This window comes from Sminthopsis crassicaudata, chromosome 4, assembly GCF_048593235.1.
Source record: "Sminthopsis crassicaudata isolate SCR6 chromosome 4, ASM4859323v1, whole genome shotgun sequence".
Classification (NCBI taxonomy): Eukaryota; Metazoa; Chordata; class Mammalia; order Dasyuromorphia; family Dasyuridae; genus Sminthopsis; species Sminthopsis crassicaudata.
The window spans coordinates 75,702,352-75,722,841 of record NC_133620.1 but is presented as its reverse complement, the minus strand read 5'-3'; the positions used below and the strand labels follow the sequence as shown (position 1 = coordinate 75,722,841).

The following is a 20,490-nucleotide window of genomic DNA, read 5'->3' as shown; positions in this document are numbered from 1 at the left end:
AAGTGGTGGTTCTCTAGTATACAGGAGGATAGTCAAAAATGAAATGTCTCTTTTCCAGTACTTCTCATCCCTTAAATGCCCTATTACAATTACATCATTATAGCATACTGAATATGTGTGAACTAGAGAACCATTACATCATCATGCTGAGTACTAAGTATATGTATACTAAAGAACCATCATCTCATCAATTCCACTGAGTTAACACCTTGTTGTAAGTAGCCTTCTTTCTATACTTCTATACTTCTCCAGAGTTCAAGCACTCTACAATTTTTCTTGGTCTCATGACTTCACTAGCTTCCTCTTGCCCAATTTCTAATTTTCTCTGGATCTCCTTTTCTACTTAGTAACTTTTCTTTTCATAACTTCTTGTTTTTCTTGGATTGTTCACAATTTTTTTTTAGTTTTTGCTCAATCTCTCTCATTTGATTTTTAAAGTCTTTTTTGAGTTCTATGAATTCTTTTTAGGTAGGTAACTTTTTGGGGTAGGAGAAACTTTTTAAAACTTCATTATCCTTTTTTGGAGATGAACCCTGGTTTTCTCTATTTCCATAGTAACTTTCTATGGTTGCGTTCTTTCTCCTTTGCCTGTTTTTTTTTTTTTTTTTTTTTTTTTTTTTGCTTTTTTTTTAATCGTCACTTGTCAATATAATCCCCTTGGGTGGGGCAGGAGGAAGTTGATATTCTTTTAGTTCTCTTCTCTGGCCTGGAACCCTAAACCAAGAACTCTTCTTTCCATTAATTGCCCACAACTAGCACAGTCCCTGCCCCACTGTTTCTGCACTCACCCAGTATGCTAGTTCTTTCTCCCCTAGGGCCACATCTCAGCAGCACAGTGTGATCTGATGTTCCTTATAAGAACAGGTTCCCTCAGTCTTTGTGATTCGACCCCTAATTCTCCATACTTACTGAAAGGTGAAAATTCCATCTGAGGCTACCTCTGAATCCAGCTAGTTCCAGAGCTCCTTGCTTGCTGTTTCAGGGGAACTAACTTGGGGGTCAAACCTTCATCCTGGGGTCTTTCTTCAGGTTTTCTCAGGTTGTCCCAGAAGGATTCTATTCTGCCCCAAGTTTTTCACCAGTCTCTATTCACCCTGAGGCGCAATTTTGTTTTGTTTGTGGGGAAAATCTGAAGAACTTGGAATTTTCTGACTTTGACATCTTCTCAGGTTCCTCTCCTCAACTTTTTGTTTTTAGGGCACCAAATACTCAATTTTATCTTTCACTTACCTATTTTGGCATATTATAGTACAAAATAAATAAATATTTTAATTATAAAAAAGAAACAGTCTGCAAGTCTAACTGACCACTAATTTTATCCAAAATAACACTATTTAAAGATGACAATATGATGTAGTGGAGAGAAACCCTAAGTCAGAATCCCCAAGATGTTGAGAAAGTTAGATCTATTTCTTTAGGATCATTTAATCAGTGCTTTGAAAAACTTTTTCAGATTATCCTGTGAAAAAAGATGGAAAAATGTCAGCTAGATGATAATATGGATTTAGAGCTGACTTAATGATTGGACATAAAAGATAATCATATGAGCATTATGTCTATGTCAACTTGGAGATATATATGTCTCTGAAGGAACAATACACGGAGCTGTCTTTAACTTTATGCTGTTAAATATTTTATTAATCAATAAACTTGATAAAGTTATGGAAAATATTTTTAATTTATTTTTTTTATTTTATAATTATAAATTTTTGACAGTATATGTGCATGAGTAATTTTTTTTATAACATTATCCCTTGTATTTATTTTTCCAAATTTTCCCCTCCCTCCCTCTACTCCCTCCCCTAGATGACAGGCAATCCCATACATTTTACATGTGTTACAATATAACCTAGATACAATATATGTGTGTAAATCCAATTTTCTTGTTGCACATTAAGTATTGGATTCCAAAGGTATAAGTAACCTGGGTAGATAGACAGTAGTGCTAACAATTTACATTCACTTCCCAGTGTTCCTTCTCTGGGTGTAGTTGTTTTTGTCCATCATTGATCAACTGGAAGTGAGTTGGATCTTCTTTATGTTGAAGATATCCACTTTATGGAAAAGATTCTTGTTCAGTTCCCAGACAACACAAACCTAGAAGGTTAATTAACAAATTGACAGGGTCAGAATAATGAGGGAAAGGAAAGGGGGAACCCCATTTCTCGGCACATTGATAATAAGATAATCCCATGAGGTGCAGTGTCCCTGTAAAATGAATTTACAAGTCCAAAAACCTAGATTGATAAATAAAAGGTTTATTGTAGGAATTTGGAAGTAAAACTCAGTTAAAAAGATGCCAGGGCCAAAGGTGGCTGCTGGGCAGGCAGGAATCCTTATGTGACTGGAAGGATACCATGTGTTGGCTGGGAGGATTCCTGCAATGAGGGTGTTCCGGCTCACCTCTTTTATATCCAAAAGATGATGGGCGGTACCCCTAAGTTCTCTGCGGGCTTTTCAGTTAGCTCAGATCAGGTGAGGGCTGGGAGAAGCTGAGCTGAGGGTGGGGGCTGGGCCCGGATATTCAAAGGGTGCCTTTGACCAGGATTTATGAATCAAGGTCAGCCTGGGTTGGGCAATTAGAAAGAAATCTCAACCCCCATGAGTTCCCCCCTTAAACAGTTGAGACTTAAATTCATTTAAGAAAAATGAAAATTTGGAGCATTGTCCTTCATTTAAGGAAAGGTTGAAGATTTTCTCCAAAGATCTTCAGAGTAGCAGGTCCTCTCATCTTGTTCCCCCCTCAAACCATCGCCTCCAGAGGCATGTGGGAAAAGGGGGTGTCGATCTCCTCTTTAACTGCTTTGAGATGACAAGGGTCATAGAGATTTGGGGTTCCATGCCAGGAGGTGAGGCTTGAAGTGTGGGCATGGCAGCAGGGCATCGAGGGGGTGTCCCGGTCAGTTGTCCCCAGTCAATGTTCTCCAGGCTGAAAGGCCAGCTGAGAATCCAAAGTGTGAAGCCTAGAGAAAACAGATCTTGGGAACAGATTAAAAGTGGGGTGTCATCCAGGGTAGAGATGGTGACATTCAGGAGAATGGGGCCTTTAGCAAGAAATGCATCAGGTCCCTTCTGTGGGCTGCTTGTCTGATAGCCCATCTTATTATCAAAGAGAAATAGGAGAAAATGCTGAGAGGAAAAGATCATTTGTAGCCTAGCTCTTTCACCAGGAAAGCTAATTTCTCCTGGGTTTGGGATTAACAGGTGTGGACCAGAAGCCAGGAGAGGCAAGAGACCTTGATACCTAGTAGATTTAATGAACCACTGCTCTTCTGTAAGGCAGGGTCTAGGGATGGGTATATCCCCAGTTGTCAGAGCTGTAGATCAAGATAAGAAATCGGTTTAAGCTCTTGGAAATGTTGGAAAAACTGCTGTTTTTCTTGAAGAGAGTTAGTTATTCAATAAGGAAAGATCCTGAATCTTTTCCTTCCTAGTTTTCCCACTCTTTATGGGGGAGGGGTGAAAAGCATCAGCATAGCCTACCCAGCTTACCAGCCCCTGGGGTGTTCAGGCTGTCCTGAGATAAAAGGGAAACAGGACCAGACCTCAAATTCCTACCAGGGAGCAGGACGCTGGGGGGGCCAGGTCAATCTTTGTGGTGTTCTGTGGTGGTGAGAAGGCAGCTCCTCCTGCTCCGATTCAGGGAAGAGACTGGAGTCTTCTAAGGCTTAAGTCTAGAAGAGATTGGCATTAAAAGGGCATCTCTGCTTTTTTCTGAGTGACTGGAGGCAGGAGTTGCCCTGAGGAGAGAACTGAGAGTCTCAAGTTAACGAGATAAAGGGAAACCAACAGGTGTTAGAAATCAGTTTTGTTCTTACAGATCTCTATTAGTTGTCCAGTAGCAGACAGATGGCCAGGCTAAATACGTATTTGGCCAAGCATTTAGGATACAATGATTACATATAAACAGGCTAGAAACAGCAAGGTATGACATAATTGCATCAACAATTTCTATTGACTATTGCTCTGATGTTAAAATCAGTTACATGAGGAAAAAACGCAAGAACATAAATTCTAAACAAATATTTGTCATAACCTTATATTGATAACAGTAAGGAATTTGTCCCCATAGGTTCATATCCAAGTAGATGATATTCATACAAATTATTCATGCAAATAAGTTTGTTTTAAAATACCCAATGCCCAAACTAATCTATTTATTTAGTGCTATACCAATCAGACTCCCAAGAAACTATTTTAATGACCTAGAAAAAATAACAACAAAATTCATATGGAAGAATAAAAGGTCGAGAATTGCAAGGGAACTAATGAAAAAAAATTCAGATGAAGGTGGTCTAAGTGTACCTGATCTAAAGCTATATTATACAGCAGCATTTGGTACTGGCTAAGAAATAGACCAGTGGATCAGTAGAACAGATTAGATACAAAGGACAAAAAAGGGTACATCTATAGCAATCTAGTGTTTGACAAACCCAAAGATACCAACATTTGGGATAAAAATTCATTATTTGAAAAAAACTGTTGGGAAAACTGGAAATTAATATGGCAGAAATTAGTTATGGATCCACACTTAACACCATATACCAAGATAAGATCAAAATGGGTACATGATTTAGGCATAAAGAATGAGATCATAAATAGATTAGAGGAACAGAGGACAGTCTACCTCTCAGACCTGTGGAGGAGGAAGGAATTTATGACCAGAGGAGAACTAGAGATCATTATTGATCACAAAATGGAAGATTTTGATTACATCAAACTAAAAAGTTTCTGTACAAACAATACTAATGCAAACAAGATTAGAAGGGAAGTAACAAATTGGGAAAATATTTTTACAGTTAAAGGTTCTGATAAAGGTCTCATCTCCAAAATATATAGGGAACTGACCCTAATTTGTAAGAAATCAAACCATTCTCCAATTGATAGTCAAAGGATATGAACAGACAATTCTCAGATGATGAAATTGAAACTATATCCACTCATATGAAAGTTTTTCAAATCACTATTATTGACCAGAGAAATGCAAATTAAGATAACTCTGAGATACCACTACACACCTGTCAGATTGGCTAAGATGACAGGAACAAATAATGATGAATGTTGGAGGGGATGTGGGGAAACTGGGACACTAATACATTGCTGGTGGAGTTGCGAAAGAATCCAGCCATTCTGGAGAGCAATTTGGAACTATGCCCAAAAAGTTATCAAACTGTGCATACCCTTTGATCTAGCAGTGCTACTATTGGGCTTATATCCCAAAGAAATACTAAAGAGGGGAAAGGGACCTGTATGTTCCAAAATGTGCCAAAACTATTTTAATGACCTAGAAAAAATAACAACAAAATTCATATGAAGAATAAAAAGTCGAGAATTTCAAGGGAATTAATGAAAAAAAAGTCAGATGAAGGTGGTCTAGGTGTACCTGATCTAAAGCTATATTATATAGCAGCAGTCACCAAAATCATTGGTATTGGCTAAGAAATAGATCAGTCGATCAGTGGCTAGAAACTGGAAGATGAATGGATGTCCATAAATTGGAAAATGATTGGGTAAATTATGGTATATGAAAGTTATGGAATATTATTGCTCTGTAAGAAATGACCAGCAGGATGAATTCAGAAAGGTTTGGAAAGACTTACATGAACTGACGCTGAGTGAAATGAGAAGAACCAGAAGATCACTATACACTTCAACAACAATGCTGTATGAGGATGTATTCTGATGGAAGTGGATATCTTCAACATAAAGAAGATCCAACTCACTTCCAGTTGATCAAGGATGGACAGAAACAACTACACCCAGAAAAGGAACACTGGGAAGTGAATGTAAACTGTTACCACTACTGTCTATCTACCTAGGTTACTTATACCTTCAGAATCCAATACTTAACGTGCAACAAGAAAATTGGATTTACACACATATATTGTATCTAGGTTATACTGTAACACGTGTAAAATGTATGGGATTGCCTGTCATCTAGGGGAGGGAGGAGAGGGAGGGAGGGGAAAATTTGGAAAAATGAATACAAGGGATAATATTATAAAAAAAATTACTCATGCACATATAGTCAAAAAAATTTTATAATTATAAAATTAATAAAATAAAAATAAAATACTCAATGCAAATATAATCATATACAGAATATCTAATTCCACACAAGAGAATTTAAGAAGTTAGCAGTTAAAACTTTTAGAAATAAATCCTACCAAAGTATGGATGGCATTCACAGAAACCCAGGCTAAGTTTGATTATTGCTTTTTCCCAACCTTTTGGCTTCAAAGGAGTTAGTTTTGCTGGGTGTAGAAGCCCTGTCAAGGTGGGTGGAGATAAGGTTAGATAATCTGTTCAGTGGAGTTTATTGAGAGGCAGTAACCAGACTCCAACTCTATAGCTTTCATTCTCTTTAGGCATCCCTAAGAAAGAGAGAGAAATACGACAAAAACTTTTATTTCGCCACAGCTGTGCCATGACGTCTCAATGAGCAGTGCTTGGCTTGAGCATACAGCTCCAGACAGAGTCAATCAAGTCCCAGGTAATTGAGCTGTCCCACTTCACTGATAGAGTGTAGGGGGTTTGTTATCCAATAGAGGCAAGAGGAATAGTGGAGTAGGTCTCTAGAGAGATGACACAATCAGTGGAGACAGCATCTTGATAAGAGATTCCCATAGCTTGGGATGGGAGAGGCATTCTGCTATTTTGAAACATAAGATATTATCAAGTATTCTGATAGAGGCAGGGGGAGGTTTTGTAGAACTAAGAGGCTAATAAACTGAGGCAAGACTGAGTCAGGATAATTAGGGAAACTGAGTCAGGACAATAATAAACAAACCAGACTAAAAATAGAAAACGCAAGGACTTGTCTCAAGGACCAGTTTCTCCCCGATAACCCCAAAATTATTATTTTAGAACAGCACTCCTTATTCAGAGAGACACACACCTCCCTGTTTGAATCTCTGCAGTTGGGGGGCATCTCAGCCAGAGATGGACAGTCTTTAGGTCTGTGGTCATTTGTGCATTTAACTCAGCGTCTGCAGTGTAGCAGCGCTCAAGGTGGTCCTGCTGCCCTGAGAAGGCACCAAGAGAGGCTCCAAGAAAGAGAGACAAAAAATCGAGTTTGAGAGCTTCATTCTCTCTCTCTCTCTCTAGAGAGGACAGATTTCTGAATAAATTATGCAATTAGACCAAGATGAACTACCCCAACCATTAGAGTTTTGATTGATCTCGAAATGTTGAAATAATAATTAAAGAAATGGGGTAACAGGGGTGGAGAAACAGATCAGAGAGACTGCCAGTCCTAGGACAGGTGTCTGATTTCTGATTGTTTCTAAAGAATAATCCCAAAGACTGAATAAGGGATTTCAAAGTTAAAACATAAGCCAGCCAATCATAGTCTAGTAAATTTAAGCAAAGAGAAAAATAGTTTCCAATTCAGCCTGAACTGAAATAAGACATCAGTTTTTCCCAATTTCCTGACCAGCTGAAATCTCAGTTTCCTTCTCCCCCCTGTTTACAGAAATTATCAGATTATACATAACAGACTAGTAAATTTCCTGAAACAGCAATACTTAAACAGGTTTATGCAGCAATAGTTAAACAGGTTTATACAGCAATAGTCAAAGAGTTTTATGCAGCAATAGTTTTGTTTTTTTTTTTCATACAGAACAAAAGTCAAACAGTTTTATGTAAGTCCCCTAATGAGGATTAAAAAAAAAAAAAACAGATTAATTTGAAAGCTGGCCTATCTCACTCAGAGCCTTTTTGGTGGAAGATGGGTGGAGAAATCCCACATGATCCCTCCCTACTCTGTTAGAAGAGGCAGGAGGGGAAGGCAGCTAGCTTTTACCTCAGGTTATGAGGTACTTAATGCAGAGAATGCAAAAGACCCTAATTGGAGATAAGCGATTCCTGAAGTAAGTTGGGGGTTGGGTGATTAGAGAGAAATTGGAACTCTACATAAAATTCAGGTGTTAATGTAGCCATTCTCTAAAAGTTAGCTTGAGGGAGAATCTATTCTTCTAATCCCTGGCTTTCTGGACTGAAGCCAGAGAAGTTCAGGCAAGAAAGAGACAGTTTAAGGAAACTGAGGCAGTAAAAAAAAGAACTGTCGCACACCAGAACAGAGAAAGATTCTAGCGAGGCACCAAATTGAAAGAATTAAAGAGCATTTAAATTTCTTTTTAATTCTCCTCCTGCTGCAGTCAGGATGAGGAAAAGATAAAAGAAACTATTCTCACTCTCTTAACAATTAATTTGCCAGGATTCAGAATTTTGTTCCCCAGCCCAAATTACAAAGATGTCCTTTCTGAAGCTCTAGCCTGGCCAGGATCAGAACTTAGAAAAGGCATCTTTTAACTGTTGGGAGGGGGCATGCAATGGAGAGAAATAGAGAGTGTGCTAGGAGCTAAAAGTCCTGGACCAAGAGAAAAGTCAGGAGTTCCCACCTGCAAAATTACTGAGACAGAGAAAGACTTGAACAGCTAGTTTAAATTCCGCCTAGGCTTTAGAAAGCAAATAAGTATCCCCTGAGGCTTAGAAAGAAAATGGGCAGTTATAAAATCCAGCCTAGAGAACATAATCTAATGCAGGAAACCAAGTCCCATTTTAAAAGGTATGGGACAAGCAAGTTCTCTGAGAGGGGCTGGAAGCCTTGGCTCCTTTTAAGAGCCAGGTAGAAGCTATGAGAGGGGTGTTTAGAGTTGTGGCAGAGCACCTTTTAAAAGTGAATAGGAGACTTTTCTAGAGATCTTGAAGAGTCCCCAAATCTCCCCACTGTACCCCAAGAAGGAGACAGGATGAGAGCATTTAAATGGCAGGTTGCCAAACCACATAGAAGAGGTTGGAAAAGAGAAAGGATGAGGGAAGGGAGAGATGTTTTCTTACCCAGTGCTTCTCAGGTGGTGAAGGTGAAGGCTCACACAGTTGGGTAGAGACACATCTCCAAGTTCGCCCCGATCCATTGACCATCTCCTCATGGCTACAGCCTGGCCACTATGGTGGAGTGCAAGAGGGCTCAAACACAGATATCTCCCCCAGAAGAGATCAAGGAGACTGCTGGCCTGGGACCTGAGAGGGTTGGCCATGTGGTGAGGGGAGGGGTGAAGAAGAGACACTCTCCAGTGTTGGAGTTGCAGCCTGTGGGGCAGGCTTTTCTGGTGAGATAAAGATATTAGAAATTCTTTAGCTCTAGAAGCGTCCTCTAGAAACAGAGTGAGACGAAAAGAGAAGTAGTCTCCACGGAAGACTTTGTTCGCACCCCAAACCTGGTCTGGGTGCCCTATGTTTTAGAGATAGAGTGAGTCGAGGGTAGGAATACAGATATTCTTCCCAGAAGCTGCTTGAGCTGCTAAGGACGAAAATTGGTTCTAAGAGACCTGAAAAGGTTAAGGTTAGTTTTCAGGGTAACAATTTTCAGGGTCCCCATATGGGCTACCAACTAATGAGGGAAAGGAAAGAGGGAACCCCATTTCTCGGCACATAGATAATCCCATGAGGTGCAGTGTCCCCTGTAAAATGAATTTACAAGCCCAAAAACCTAGATTGATAAATAAAAGGTTTATTGTAAGAATTTGGAAGTAAAGCTCAGTTAGAAAGACGCCAGGGCCAAAAGTAGCTGCTGGGCAGGCAGGAACCCCTACATGGCTGGAAGGATACGATGTGTTGGCTGGGAGGGCTCCTGCAATGAGGGTGTTCCGGCTCACCTCTTTTATACCCAAAAGATGATGGGCGGTACCCCTAAGTTCTCGTCAGGCTTTTCAGTTAGCTCAGATCAGGTGAGGGCTGGGAGAAGCTGAGCTGAGGATGGGGGCTGGGCCCAGATATTCAAAGGGTGCCTTTGGCCAAGATTTGTGAATCAAGGTCAGCCATGGGTTGGGCAATTAGAAAAGAATCTCAACCCCCATCAAGAACTCAAGAAATATTGATTGGTTGAAATGTATTCATAAAATAAAATTGTAAAGAGATGAATGTAAAGCTCTATATCTTCATTTTAAAAATCAACTAGACCAATATAGGATGAAGGAAGCATATAGATCATAGTTTCCATAGAAAAAAAAAAACTTTTGTGATTTTATTGTTTTCAAACTCAATATTAGTTCCATGTGCTTATGTTAATTCTAGCTTGTATTGCATTTTGTCAATGATATTTTGAAAATGAAAATATAATTCAATTGATTTTATCAGTGATATTTTGACAATAATAATCCAATTGATTATTTTATACTGTTTAAAGACTATGAGCAATTGATGGTCAGTATATATTTTTTGCCAGTTATATGGCATCTCTGGCATCAGGGGGCAGCTAGGTGGTGCAGTGGATAGAGCACCAGCCCTGAAGTCAGGAGGACCTGAGTTCAAATCTGGTCTCAGACACTTAACACTTCCTAGCTGTGTGACCCTGGGCGATTCACTTAACCCCAGCCTCAGGAAAAAAAAAAAAAAGAGTTACTAATCATCAGTGATATTTGCTAGTTTAGATGGTGCATCTAGTATGTCTGAATCTACTATAAGAGTTTAAATAAATGTAAAGAAAAATATGGAGAAGTATTCCAGATAGATCTTTATGTGAATTGTATGAACCTTATCTTTGAAGTATTTTAAGTAAACTAAAGATTTTGGACCAATCTTTTTGATGCTATTATTCTCTTTATACATTAGTGGATTCTAATCTTGTATAATATGTGAAATGGAGATTTCACAAGAATTAGCCATCTCCACCCAGGTAGGGATTAGACTACTGTTCCTACAGTCAGGAAGGACTGAATTCTAATCCAGCTTCCAACACTTACTAGATGCCATTCTGGCCAGAAACTCTGAGGGCCTCCCTTCCTAGACTGATTTTGTGTGTGTGTGTGTGTGTGTGTGTGTGTGTGTGTGTGTAAAAGTAAACTAAGCCATATTCCCAAATTTAATTACTGATTGGGTGCTTTGAGACTGTGCTTTGAGACCCTACAAAGACCACTAAAGAATGCCTTGATCAACTAAAGGAATCAGATCATTCTCCTTTCTTCTAGGCTTTAATTTATTCAATCCCTCTTAACCGTATTTGTTACATGAAGTTATTCATGGAAAAAAAGCTTTTTTTCTAAACTAGTTCACAAAAAATAAAAAAATAAAAAATAAAGTAATAAATGCAACATCCCAAGAGCAGCTCAACTTAAGCATGGTTTTGTTTATCCAATAATTAGCTTTATCAGCCATTAAAATTAAAGTCCATAATACCCGGTGAGTGTTGTTCAACTTTTATTTTTTAAAATAATAACATGACAGGGCAATGTCTGGACTTGCAATGACCCAGCACACAGTGGATAACTGCAGCATCTAATCTCTAAGTGCTCCATAGCACTTACTTTAGCCACCTATGTGTCCATTACAACAAATTGCTTTCACCCATTCTGCCAGAGGAAGTCTCCACATGCTTGGGCAGACATTCTCTTAACTCACAATGGACTTGAGGCCTGTTGTTTACCTTCAACCTGGTTCAATCTGTCTGCTGAGACAGTTTTACAGGAGTGTGGCCACTGCACATGCTACAGCAGCCTTAAAAAGAGCTTGGCAAACTCTCACATTTATGGTACTAGTAGTCCTTTCTGAATACTCCGTAAATCCCATCTTGTGAGTGTTATCTTGTTTATTACTACAGTAAATTGACAGCTTTATCTTTGGTCTAGTCATTTGGGATTAATTCATTAACTGGCTAGATCATGAAAGTTGATATCTCTATATATCACTCTAATACAGATTTGGTATTTTATGCCTCTTTATTAGAGTAAATTCTTTAATTTTTTAAAATTAAATCTAGTTGTTTTGTTTTTAGTTAAATGAGTAAAATAGCATCCTTTATGACTAAATATTCAATAAATGGTTGCTATTTAAATATATATATATATATATATATATATATATATATATATATATATATATATAAAAATGTGCACCTCATGAGGAAATGTGTGAGGCAAGCTATGATCTGATCATGAATTGTTAGCCTTCTCCTGATAACTGAAATAGGTATTTGTTAAATGTTGCATTAACTCCTCTTTTTGACTCAAGCTGAATAATTTTTGACAATCTTCAAAACTGTCTATATTAAAGCCTCAGTCTCTTTTGTTTCCTTTGCCTGTTTTTTATCTCTGTTTTTCATTTTTTTGCTAACATAATCTATTTTGTTTTTTAAAAGCATTCTTGAGGTGATTCCCTATATTGTTATATTCACAGGCTGAGACAAGAAAAAAAAAAAAAAAAAAAAAAAAGAATTCTCCTGTATCAAATATCAAGAAGCTCATTCATTTGAGCCAATTCTAGTCTGAAACTCTTGAGAATACATGAGCTCTCTAAAAAGGAAGAAGCAATCCCCAAAAGCCCACACACCTTGATCAAGATCAGGTACTGTAAAGACTAATCTCATTACCTTGTTAAGCTAAAAATGCTTGTAAATCAGGAGATTGTTGTAGTTATTACAAAACTAGATTTCAGAAGTTCTTTTAACAAAGACTCTCATGCTATGCATATGAATGACCAGACTGGACTCATCAAGTAGTTCTAAATGGGTCATGCACCAAAACAGACATCTCTAGTATGTATTGCCCTCAGCAATCATTCAGTCCTTGGTCTCCTTTTCAACATGTTTACTAATATTTCACCCACAAGTGGACACTACTGCTGTGTGTAAAGGGCTGAAACTCTTAAAAGGCATGCTTGAATCAGACTACCCAGCACTTAAGGCTAATTACCTATTGGACAATGACTATTAGCATATGCTTGGGAAAATGGCCCTTTTCACTATTCTGTGCTAGCTAGATGTTTTGGTGTATACAGATAATTGTAGGAGGGATTAGGGGGTGGAGTAAGATGAGTCAGATTCACTTTGCAGCTGGATGAGAAGGGAGGTTGGTGGAGAGCTTGAGGCAGTTTTGTCCATCCCCTTCACTACTCCCCCTAAAGACAAAGGACTTTTGCTTATCCTGACTCTGGCTGATCCTGAGGTCTCCAGGGAGCTAGCACAGAATTTATAGTTGGGTACTGATTCTATTCAATAAATAAGAGCCTGGAGAGTTGCATGATTTCACAGATGATTGTGTTTTCGACTAAATCCCAGATTGTACTTGGGGAAAAACACAAGTTTTCTGTAGTGGTCGAGGAGCTGCAACAACTATATTCAGGATCCACCTCCAAAATGTGGGTGGCACTGCATGTCTGCTCAGTCTAAGTATACGATTCATGTCAATATACCTAATTAAACCTTTATTCAAGTCCTGTTTTTGGCACATACTTGCTATGTGGTGTTGGGCAGTCCACTTAACCTCTCAGTCAACCCAAGCAACTGTCAAAGATGATAAATTGAAGAGGTGTTAATCTTAAAAAGTAAAGAGTGTTTCCTCCAGGAGTTCCTTAGACTAATGCAGTTAGCAATACTTATCCTCTTTCCTTTGTGTTCATTATGTTGGGCTAGTTAAGTCATAAACTGTGCCCTCAAAGAGCTTAGAGTCAAATAGAGAAGATTAGCTATATACACAAATTACAATTATACAAAGTAGAATATAAGTGTGCCCAAAGTGAAATGTGCTATTAAAAAACAAAAAAAAAAATTTTTTTGAAGGATCAGGCAAGAGATGGCATTTAAGCTGATTCTTGAAGGGATGGGCAAGATTTCAAGAAGAGGGGGCAGCTAGGTGGCACAGTGGATAGAGCACCAGCCTTGAATTCTGGAGGACCCAAATTCAAATATGGCCTCAGACACTTAACACTTCCTAGTTGTGTGACCCGGGGCAAATCACTTAACCCCAGCCTCAGAAAAAAAAAAAAAAAAAAAGACAGAACAATTTGAACTAGATCAGAGAAGTTAGTGAATTCAGGGCAACTTGAGTATAGTAAAATTACCTGTTTTAGTAAGAACTAAAAGAAAAATACTCTCAGAAAAAGCAGAAAGATATAAAACAAGAAAATCAAATCACAGAATTTCAGATTTGGCAGAAACCTCAATGACCTTATGATCCAACCCATCCCCCTAAAAGAATTCCCACTATAATATATCCAATATACCAGTCCTCCACTAAATGATATTTCGATCTCTATTTGAAAGCCTCCAATAAAAAATAAACATTGTCATAGTGGATTCTATGTCTTGTAAGCAGAATTAAATCTGGTTGAGGAAGATTCCATCTTTCTGATTTTACTAGTACTGTAGCCAAATGAAAAAAAAAAATCATACAATTTTCACATAAACTAAAATTAGGAAAAAATAATTAGAAGATTTACAATCAACAATTTAAAAAAATTCTCCAGAATTTTTTCCTACCTATTAATGAGATTTCAAATATTTTAAAGAAGTACTACTGTGATTATGGAATAATTTGTTATTTTCTTTTTTCATATTTAAGATTGACAAAGAATTACTGAATTTTTTCAGAAGAATAACATACTGGGCAAATTTATATATTTGGCTTTTTTTTTTGTAAAATTGTAGTACTATAGTGTTCTTAAAATTGAGTTTTTTAAAATATCTGAGCTCCTTTAATGTTAATCCTTTCAAATATTTTAAAGGTTAATCAGGAAGCATACTTGAATGGGTGGATCTTGAGATTTTTAACTCCTCTTTTTGACAGCTTTTCGTGATATACAAAAATTGCTCAGTTTACTGTTGAGGTAATTAATTCAAACATGCTGTCAATAGTAAAGCCAAGTATATAATCACATTATCTTCCCCCAAATACCTTTCCAGTAACAGATGCATGTAAGGATAGAGATTTTGCATAATGTTTATAAAAATAATAATGTAAATATTAAGGAAATGAGAGATATTATCAACCTTCTGCTTTTCCCTAAGTCTCTGGATTTGGACCAAAACTGAAGTTTTATATGAGAATTCAAAGTACAAGATAATTTTCTGAAGGAAAAAAAATTGTTTACATGTTATTTTAATAGCACCATCATTGATTTGGAACACTTATCTGCTACAACCTTTTACATTTTAAATGTTCCTTCCAATTTTCTCTGAAGAAAATCCTTCAAGAGGTATATGCAATTAGAAAGAAATCATTTTACTTCACCATAGATTTATTATTTATATAAAAGTGATTTGCCAAGTAAATTGCCATTAGAAATACTATAGGAATTGTTAGTCCCTGAAAATTGGTGTCTAAAAGGTAAATACTGACCTCTATGGGTAGCATGATTGCATTTATGTTGCATATGTATTTGTTACATAAAATACATAAAGTTGCTCAGATTACCAATATTTATGGCTCTTTCAAGTAAGATCAATCAAAAGTTATTTATTAAAACTTTCTATGTGTCAAGTACTGTGTTAAGTGTTGTGGATACAAATTAGACCAAAAAGTTTTCTTTTCTCTCAAGGAGTTCACAGTCTAATAGGGGTACATGCAAATAACAATATACAAATATGTACATATTGATATGTACTTATGTATACATAAATATAAATACATACACATATACCTACTAGATAAATTGGAGATAATAGAAAGTAGGCACTGATATAAAGGGGATCATGAAAGTTTTCTGAAAATACAATTTAAAATTGATTTTAACAATTCAATTAAGTCCTGCATTTTCAAATTTTGACATTTTTGAAGATTTCATTTCATCATAGAAAGTATTAGAGGAAAAAATGGGTTAATTATTTAACAAATGTGAGGCATAATTAATATAACTCTATATTGAAGAAGGCCAGCAACCTTTGAATCATTTTTCTGTCACAGATTTATAGGAGAACAATGACAAAAATTACACAAACTAAGCAAGTATAAATGAATTGAGACCTACTTTGTTGGAGAGAGTACCATCCTCAATAAAGTCATAGATCTCTTGGAATATTTTAAGTACCTATAAATATTGTTTATCTTCAAAGAGGAAAAGAAAGGAAAATGTTCTAGGTTTAATACTTTATTGTGATTTTATTTTTATGCTCTTGCAGAAATGTAATATCTGCTGGCATAAAGACAAAAGATAACATTGTTCAGGAAAAAAAAATAACAAAGCACTGATATTCCATATGACAGAAAACTTGTGGTTTTCAGATATATGAGAAATGTACAGAGTATGGACATCATTACATAGTCCAAAGCTGTTTTAAATACCATGATTGATTCAGAATAGAATTTATATAGCAGTGGTTTGGGAGTGTTATAAACAAAAGTGGAAGAACATTTCCTTTTTTTACTTAAAGACAGGAAAGCATAAGAAAAAAATTTTAAGATGAAGTTCTAAAAAAAAAAAAAAAAAAAAAAGTAAATAGCACTATTTTTGATTCCTTCTCCTATCCAGCTAGTGAAGGCCATAGAGAAGATTGATTGATTTCTAGTACCTTCTGTTTTCCTGAAGACAACCAGGAATATCATAACCAAATTCTTGAGTTTCTTGATATCAAAGAAAAAAATATATATATTGCAAGTAGCCAAAAAAAGAGAACTTAAATATCAAGGAAACATAGTTAGAATCAATATTACAACTGTATAAAGAAAAGAAAATCTTTGAATTCAAATGCAACCAAGAATAACTTACCCTGCAAAACTTAATATAATTCTTTTTTTTTCCTCCAAAATTCTCTGAATTATTTTTTTTCTTTATTTTTTTTAATTAATTTTTATAATTATAACATTTTCTTTGACAGTACATATGCATAGGTAATTTTTTTTTTTTTTTTACAACATTATCCCTTGTACTCCCTTCTGTTCCAAGTTTTTCCCCTCCTTCCCTCCACCCCCTCCCCTAGATGGCAGGCATTCCCATACATATTAAATATCTTATAGTATATCCTAGAACTTAATATAATTCTAAGGGATTATTAATAGAATATAACATTTTCTGATGAAAGGACCAAGAAATAGAAAACATAATCACAGTTATCAAGAGATACCTAGAATGGAAGAATATTTATGTTCCTAGAGAAAATGAGATTAGTGTGCATTCAGAATTGCCACTGAATTCTCTAATCACAATTAGGAAATTTAGAAACAGAAGATTTGGATGTAATTTTGATATTTTATTGGATTTAAGAGAGTAAACAATTCATGAAAAAAGGAATATATTAGAAAGAAATGAAGAAGAGGAAAGAAGCTTAGTATTATTTGCATAACTGAGGCACACCAGAAAAAAGCATAGGAACATGGAAGAAAAGTTGGGTGAACAGGTGTTTTGTGATTTGCATTTGAATTTACATCTAAATTTTACAAAAGATGATCGTTCACATACATGAGCATGCAACTAAGCATAAAAAGACATTAAAATCAACAAGTAATGGAAAGAAAAATATTGAAGAAAGAAAGAAGATTCAGGAAAGAAATAGTCACAGGCAAAACAAACTTCAGGAAAACATAATTAACAGTCATCTTCATGTGGATGAGATGACTGATAAAGCAGGGGAGTTAGTTAAATGAACAGAAATCAAAATCTTACAATATGTTACTTATAGGAAACAAATTTGAAGTATTGGGATTCATACAGAATTAAAATGAAGACCTGGAGCAGAATTTATTTTGTTTAGGGTGAATTAAATTAGTACTAGTTTGCCTAATTATAAAATAACTGATCATTTGAGTGAATATTTATAACCATATAAAAATAGATATTGATAGTAAAAGAAATTTTATATGCATGGATATGTATATATACATATATATATATGTATATTTATGAAACAAATTTAAAAGAACACAGCAAGTGAAAAGAAATAAAACATTAGTACTAGTTTGCCTAATTATAAAATAACTGATCATTTGAGTGAATAATTTACAACCATATAAAATAGATATTGATAGTAAAAGAAATTTTATATGCATGGATATGTATATATACATATATGCATATATATATATATGTGTGTGTGTGTGTTTATGAAACACAAAATTCATCAAGATGAATAAAAGTTCAAGAATCTCAAGGGAAATAATGGGAAATTCAAGAAGAATAGGGGCCTAACCTGGAGAGACTTACAAGAACTGATGCTGAGTGAAATGAGCAGGACCAGGAGATTGTTGTATACTTCAACAACAATACTATATGATGATCAATTCTGATGGATGTGGTCATTTTCAACAATGAAATGAACCAAATCACTTCCAATAGAGCAGTAATGAACTGAACCAGCTGCACCCAGCAAAAGAACTCTGGGAGATGACTATGAACCACTACACAGAATTCCCAATCCCTCTATTTTTATCCGCCTGCATTTTGGATTTCCTTCACAGGCTAATTGTATACTATTTCAAAGTCCGATTCTTTTTGTACAGAAAAACAACTGTTTGGACATATATACATATATTTATTTAATTTATACTTTAACATATTGAATATGTATTGGTCAACCTGCCATCTGAGTGGGGGGAGGAGAGAAAAAATTAGAACAAAAGGTTTGGCAGTTGTCAATGTTGTAAAATTACCCATGCACATATCTGGTAAATAAAAACTATTAAAATAAATAAATAAAAAGGAAAATTAAAAAAAAAAAAAAAAGAATAGGGGCCTAAGAATAACATGAAAAAGGACTGGAAAGATAGGAACCACTTGTGGAAGTCTTTAATAAGCATAAAGATTTTGTCTTTTTTTCTTATAGATAATTAAGATTAAAGATTTTTGAGAAGAGGAATAATGTTGCCAGATCTATGTTTTAAGAATGTAAATTTGCCAGCTGTGTGAGGATAGATTTTAGAGGAAAGAGATTGATTCAAGAAGAGCAGTAAGGATGCATTGTTGGTGGAGTTGTGAAAGAATCCAACCATTCTGGAGAGCAATCTGGAATTATGCCCAAAAAGTTATCAAACTGTGCATACCCTTTGATCCAGCAGTGCTACTACTGGGCTTATATCCCAAAGAAATACTAAAGAAGGGAAAGGGACCTGTATGTGCCAAAATGTTTGTGGCAGCCCTTTTTTGTAGTGGCTAGAAACTGGAAAATGAATGGATGTCCATCAATTGGAGAATGGTTGGGTAAATTATGGTATATGAATGTTATGGAATATTATTGTTCTGTAAGAAATGGATGAATACAGAGAGGCTTGGAGAGACTTACATCAACTGATGCTAAGTGGAATGCGTAGAACCAGGAGATCATTATTCACTTCAACAATGATACTGTATGAGGATGTATTCTGATGGAAGTGGATATCTTCAACTAGAGAAGATCTAATTCAGTTCCAGTTGATCAGTGATGGACAGAAACAGGTACACCCAGAGAAGGAACACTGCGAATTGAGTGTAAACTGCTTGCACTAATTTCTTTTTACCCAGGTTACTTATACCTTTGGAATCCAATTCTTATCGTGCAACAAGAAATTTGGTTTTACACACATATACTGTATCTAGGATATACTGTAACACATTTAACATGTATAGGATTGGCTGTCATCTAGGGGAGGGAGTAAAGGGAGGTAGAGGAAAATTTGGAAAAGTGAATACAAGGGATAATGTTGTAAAAAAAAATTACCCATGCATATGTACTATCAAAAAAAATTATAATTATAAAATTAATTTTAAAAAAAAGGAACAGTAAGGAGACAATTGCAGTGATGAAGTGAGAGGTGATGAGATAGTGAAATAAAACAGAGCAGTGTAAGTGAAAAAAGGGGGAAATGACTAAAATTTAGAGGAAGAATTACTGGCTGTCTAAGATATTGTGAGCCAAAGTAGATTCAAGTAGGATCTTAATTTATTATAAAATATTTGGTACATCATTCTGACCCATAGAGTTCTTTCTGGATCCTCATTTCTCAACCACAATCAATCACACCTCTTGGTTTTTTTTGTTTTTTTGTTTCATATGCATATAAGATAGGCATACCACCTATACTTTCATTCAAGTCATTCATAAAATTTTGAATAGACAATGATTAAAGGCAATTTCCTGGGATGTTCCACTAGAAATCTCCTTCTTCAAGGTATTTCTTATTCTAAATCCCCACCCCTGATTACATTTTCCTTTTTATTTGTTTTGTTTCTTTGTTCCACCTCTGTTTCTTAGGTTTCAATTTTATTTTCTAATTTAGATTTTATTTCTCTGTATTATTCTAATTTAATTTTTGTAACTGTGGAAACTAAACTCTTATCCAATTCTCATAATAGGAAACCACTGGAATAATTGTGACAGAAAATGATAGACTAGTTTTGACCGCAGCTACTTTTATGACCTGTTTTTCTAGTTTTCAGAGAATTTGTATGGCAGCAAGGCATTTGGGATTGACATGAACATCACATTTGTGAACTACAAAAACCAAATAATAACACAAGAAAGTTAGAGAAGAGTTAACACACTGGAAGCAATTAGATGGCTCTTTGGTAGCTATCTGACTCAGGGGATAGAGTTCTAGGCTGGGAGTCAGGAAGACGACTTCAAATACAGCCTCATACTCACTAGTTGGGTGATCCTAGGCAAGTTATTTAACCTCTGTTTGTCTAATCCACTATAGAAAGAAATGGCAAACCACCAAGAAAACCCCATACAAGATCACAAAGAATTGGACAGGACTAAACAACTGAATAACAGGAACTCAACCTACCTTATTATGGTGTCTTCCACCT

The 20,490-nt window shown here is 35.9% G+C and overlaps 1 long non-coding RNA gene across 2 annotated transcripts; it reads right to left on the bottom strand.

Moving 5' to 3' along the window:
• Positions 1-1,807: 1,807 nt before the first annotated feature.
• On the bottom strand, positions 1,808-9,623 carry LOC141565504 (uncharacterized). Of its 2 annotated transcripts, XR_012489040.1 has the most exons (4): positions 8,842-9,623; positions 3,559-3,674; positions 2,404-2,978; positions 1,808-2,097 (listed from the first exon to the last, which is right to left on the bottom strand). It is a non-coding gene; the product is annotated as an uncharacterized LOC141565504 (long non-coding RNA). The 2 variants fall into 2 exon arrangements; XR_012489039.1 differs by lacking the exon at positions 1,808-2,097 and having other exon boundaries at positions 2,239-2,978.
• Between the last annotated feature and the right edge of the window lie 10,867 nt (positions 9,624-20,490).